This window comes from Macrotis lagotis, chromosome 6 (genome assembly GCF_037893015.1).
Source record: "Macrotis lagotis isolate mMagLag1 chromosome 6, bilby.v1.9.chrom.fasta, whole genome shotgun sequence".
Classification (NCBI taxonomy): domain Eukaryota; kingdom Metazoa; phylum Chordata; class Mammalia; order Peramelemorphia; family Peramelidae; genus Macrotis; species Macrotis lagotis.
The window spans coordinates 227,089,779-227,095,778 of record NC_133663.1 but is presented as its reverse complement, the minus strand read 5'-3'; positions in this window follow the sequence as shown (position 1 = coordinate 227,095,778).

Genomic DNA, 6,000 nt, shown 5'->3' with positions numbered 1-6,000 from the left:
AAATAAAAATTCAGGAAATCCATCAAGTTTCAGAATAGTATATATGAATTTAATGGGGAAAAGTTTTCTGATTTTTTTTAAAGCCAAGTTACCTAGAATTGAACACTTCACATGGTCAAGGATGAATCTATCAATTGGTCTTGAGCTTTGCCCTTCTTTCTCCATATTTTCTACATGGGACTTCTAGAAGGCAAATCTAATCTGGCATCTTCATTTACTTACAAGATATTCCTTTTGGAAATCATGCTTTCACCTCAAACCCAACTTTTCTGAAATCAGGTTTATCATTTCCCAGTGCCCTACACAAGCTCTACTACTGTCAGCAGTACCACTATTTTATTTAAATCTGTCATACCTTCGACCTGCTGTCTTTATTTCTGGAATGCATTTCCTCCTTACCTCCACTTCTTAGAACTCCTATTTTCCTTCAAAGCTTAGTTCAGATACAACCTTCTACAAGAAGGGTTTCCTGATCTCCTACAACACATAATCATTCCCCTCACATTACCAAGTGAGAGAAATGATTATTTCTTTCATATATTAGCAATTATTGAGTTACATTGAACTGAAGATTCTTGTCTTTTTTTAATAAGAACAAAATGAACACTGTAATTGAGAAAAATTACAATGGGTTGGTTGTTGATCAGATTGATAGGAGTTTAGAGTGCTCTATTGAAGATTGGGCAGAAATAGTCCATGTGAACACCTGGAGTCCTTACTCTAAACTTATAGATGTCATATTTCCTTTGAGCTGTTTCAATTCTGCTTTCATCTTAGAGAGCAGTACTCTCACTGATGAGGGAATGCTATGCTGCACAGTCCTGTGCCAGTGTCTCCCATGCTACACAATCAATTCTAAAATTCTTCAGAGAGACCTTCAAGATGTTACAGTGTTGGGGTGGCTAGGTGGCGCAGTGGGGTGGCTAAGTGGCGCAGTGGACAAAAGCACCGGCCCTGGAGTCAGGAGTACCTGGGTTCAAATCCGGTCTCAGACACTTAATAATTACCTAGCTGTGTGGCCTTGAGCAAGCCACTTAACCCCGTTTGCTTTGCAAAAACCTAAAAAAAAAAAAAAAAAAGATGTTATGGTGTCGCTTCTTCTGACCCCCTTTGAGCATGTGGCCCTGTGTGACTTCTCCATAAAAATTTTTTGGCAAGTTTATTTCTGGCATTCTAACAACATGACCAGTCCATTGTAGTTGCACTCTCTGTAGTAATGTTGGAATGCCAAGCAGTTTGGTTCTAGAAGGGACCTCAGTGTCTGGTATCTTCTGCCAGGAGATCTTCAGAATCTTCCTAAGATAATACAGGCATACAACAATGAGGTCAGTACAATGGCTCTGTAGAGCTTCAGTATAACAGTCAAGCTAATACCTCTTCTGTCCCATTTCAGAGTCTCCCAAACACTGAGCTAGCTCTGGCAATGAGTATGTCAACCTCATTGTCAATGTTCCTGGAAAGGACACTAACAAGGTAAGAGAACATATCCACAGTACTCAAAACTTCTCCATTTGCTGTAATCAATGGTTCCACATTTGGATGTGGTACTATCTGATGGAGCACCTGTGTTTCTTGCTATTAATTGTTAGAACAAAATTACCAGGAATAGCAGAGAATTGATCCATACTTTTGCATCTCAGCTAGGTGCTTTGCCACTTGAAAGGAGCCTAATGGCATTCAAAACCTCTTCTTCAGTTGGAACTTCAGTTAGAGACAAAATGACTTCAACTTGAGGTAAAAAGTCAATGGCCTCCATCAGCACTGAGTAGTTGAGATGTACCATAGGTCTTTGGCCTATAATTAGCCTTCAGGGCATCATAAAAGCACTTTGGATTGTTACTATCTGCATAAAACTGAATTTCATCCGAGTCCTGCATTTTTTAAAGTTTTGCTTGTACTTTACTTTTGATGAAATTAAATGCTGCCTTCTTAGAAATTGTTGACCCATTCTGCTGGTAAACCCCGTGGAGTTCTTGTTTTTCATTTAGAAGCTTCTGTATCATTTTCATTTATTTATGGGTTTTTTTAGTTTTTTTGCAAAGCAAACAGGGTTAAGTGGCTTGCCCAAGGCCACACAGCTAGGTAATTATTAAGTGTCTGAGGTCAGATTTGAACTCAGGTATTCCTGACTCCAGGGCCAGTGCTTTATCCACTATGCCACCTAGCTGCTCCTTGTATCATTTTCAATTAACCAGTCTTAATGCATGTGAGCATTCTGACCCAGATGAGCAAATGCAGGGCTGTACACAAGATCTCTAAAAGTTACCTACTCTTTTTCTGCTCCACTGTTGCCAGCTGTGTGTTGGCTCAGTTTTACTTCAAAGTTAGTCACAAACTGTACCCACTCAGAGAGATATTCTAATCATTTGACATTCATTTTTCTAGTATTCAGTTCTGCTTTGGAACTGCCTTGGGACCACTGCTCCACTTGAAAGTGAATATTTAGCTTATAGAAGATGAGTCTGTGATCAGACCAGCCCTCTGTACCACACAATGCCTTTGTCACTCTAACATCCTGTCTGTGCCTTCCTCTTATGATCACAGAGTCTATTAGATGCCAATGTTTTCTGTGAGGATGCATATAGAAAGTTTTATTGTGTTTAGGTAAATGGAAGACAGCATTTGTGATGAGGTCACCATTGCTATTGCTGTTTTCAACTCTATTCTCCAAATAACTCTCTTCTATGTCTGGCAATCTGAGTCTACTCTAGCATTTAAGTCACCCAGAATTAAAATTTGTCCTCTTTTGGTACATTGATGATAAAGGTCTTCAGATCGTCATAACATTTTTCTTTCACTTCGCCAAGGTTTGTCATGATGGGAACAGAGGCACTGATGATGGTGGTATTTTCCTGTAATCCCATTGTCATTAACCTGCCACTCACTCCTTTTGGTAGGCATTCACAAACTTGTTGATTAGTTTTGATTGCAAAACTTACCTCAATTACAGAGTACTCCCCTTCACTGGGGTCACACTAGAAAAACATGTATCCAACTCTGACTTCAGTAATCTGGTCTTCACTTGCCAGCCTTGTTTCACTTAGGCTGCTGTTTGGATGTGATACCTGCTGAGTTCTTTTGCAATAAGAACTCCTCATCTTTCAGGTCTATTGGATCTTAAGTTGTCTATGAGTGCACATTCCATGCTCCAATGGGTTGGTGGAATTTTCTTTAAAGTTTTTGTGGATTTTTTTCTATTTCCACTGCACTGGATAATTTTGGGGCACCTTTTCTAGTCCCTTCCTCATACCAGGAGGGTGCAATCCTTAACTGCAATGCAATCCTTAACTGCTACTTTCAGTAGGGAAATGACCCCATGGCCTGGGCCACTGTTGTGACTACAGTTCCTAGTATATCTGCACCTGCTGCTTTGGCACTTGCCTGTTGCCACGGGACTTTGAAATAAGAATGGTAAAGTGATTTGGATGATGTCTTTTAATTCATGAATAAATTGGATTTAATGAGACAGAGTTGCACAAAGTGCTTGGCCTCTCTTTCTTCCAAAGTCATCATGATCCAGTGACAAGATAGAGTCAAGATAATTGGTGATGGCCCTAGATGCACAGGATGACCTCGGCATCTTTGATGCCTAGCCAAGTTTGAAGTGCTCCACAACACTTGCTTCAACTGCTTTCATGGCCATTGGAATGAAGTGTTCTCAACCTCCCATTTTATCAATGGAAGACTTCACAAATTTAAGATAGATACCTCTGACAACTCACCAATGAGTTTGAAATTCGCTTGGGTACCCTGCTGTGGTTGCTATAGCTTCTTGGAGCCCCAGGTAAGAGTAAGGTGGCTCAGGTAGATATCAAAGGTAGAAAGCAGCCCTGAAAAGGGCTAGGTAGTCCTCACACTAGAGGTACTGGTTTTCCTTGAATATACCCTACACCCCTGAACTGAAAGTGACAGTCCAAATCCCTAGGGTATATACTTTTCCATGCTGGGAGGGAGACCCCACCTAACTAGAGAACTTTACAAAGAATTTAGTTTAAAATTAATTCCAACCTATTGTGTTCTAGGAATTCTAACTATGACTTGCCCTACTTCCATTGGCCTTTGTTCTCCTGTATGTTTGTTATTAGTATACACTGAATAGGGTTATCCTTTAAACTTATGCAAAGTAAATTGAGTGCTTTCAAAACTTCAAGTATTCTTTGATAGGCAAAAGCCCTTTTACAGCATGTGCTATAACTCTATTAGAAGGTCTGTCTTTCTGGTGGTGCCAGTTTCTGACCTCCAGACCCACAACTATTTGTCTGAAATATTTTCTTCTCTCTTCCTTCTTCTCCTTTCCCTATATAAATGAGGGTATGTCAGATGCCTCTTTGCTAAAGTATCTCTCAACTCTCAGCCCACTGTGCCAGAACAGTGCTCAATAAAATGCCAACTTGCCTGGGAGAGAGTCCCACATCTTGCGAATTTATCTCAGACCAGCACCAACTCCAATATTATGGAAGGGGAAACCCCAACAATATGATTAATAAAATGATTAATTATCCATAAACTATTTTTCTTGAACTTTTTTATATATCACATGTGTTTCTGTGAAGTATAAGTAGTCTGTATGCAACTCATTTCCCTCTCCCAACCAAAAAGGTGTAGAATTGCAATCCTCACAGAGCTAGCTCAGAAACATGACTTTCTCCTCTAATCCCTTCTTCTTTTCTCTTCCTTTCACTTCTTTCTCCATCAAGGGAAACTTAATCCATCCCTGCCACTTTTAATAATTGTCACCCACAGTGAATCAACACTAAAAGCTGAGTTCTTAGGAAATGAAAGATGCCAACTTCCCACAAAAAGTTCTGCTTTTGAGAGTTTCTGGTTTAAAAATAACAGACCAATAAACTATGCGGTCAGTGAGAAAGATAGTGTCTAACAATGACCATGAGTTGGGAATTCAACCCTCAGTTCTTTCCATATCAATAAAACTACATTTGTTCCACTGTATACTAATACCTCAACAAAATGGGAACAAGAAAATGGTTGCCTGAGAACACCATAGATATTTGCAAAACAAAGTGAGTCAGTGAAAACAAACAAATGAAAAGATAGATAAATGAATGAATGAATGAATGAATGAATGAACAGATCAAGGAATAAGTACAGTTGTCTGGTTCTTTGGCAGATATCTACATATAACAGAAATAAAACTAGGCCCACAAAAACAAATAAATGAGTAAATGAAAGAATAATAAATGTAACAGAGAACAAGCTCTTTGGCATTCAGTCCAAAGTGGGAAATGGAAAAGGAGATAAAGACAGTCTTCCCTATTCTTTTTCTTTTCTTCTATCTATCCTTTTATAGAATGAATTCAAACCACCCTTTCCACCCTTCAAATCCCTCATCCCTGTTTACTTTGCCAATAATGACTCTATCTTCTCCTGGATTAAGGACGGGGCAGAATTACATTTCCCTAGATGCTTTGTCATAGTTCACAAGATTTGACTTTGAGATTTTTCAGCAGGTGATGTGTTAACACTTGTATTTATTTTGTAAAAGTTCCTATGTATTCATGTTTTCTCCTTCAAAAGGAAATATGCTCTTTGATTGTAGGAATTGTTTCATTTTTGTCCTTATTATCTTCAGCATTATGTTTAGCAGTGCACATGTAGTGGCTTAATAAATGCAGGTGGAGTGATTGATATCTTCCGTACTTATCAGGATTGAAATCTAAGGGTGATCTTTGCTTTCTTTCCCTTTGACCCACATATTGATGAGCAAACTAGTCTTATGAAATTTTCATTTACAATGTATTGCAGATTCATTCCCTCCTCTTCACTTACCCCATCATGACTCTACTCAAGAATATGGGATTAAGTAATTCAGAGCTACAAAAGAACCTCTCATTTTACAGATTAATAAATAAAATTCAAGAAATATCTCATCATTTGCTCAAAAATAGCCTTGAAATTTAAATACAGATTGGATGACTAGAAATACAGAATCCTTTCTCTTCATGACATCCTTAGATTACTTTCTGCTTCAAACTGATCTCA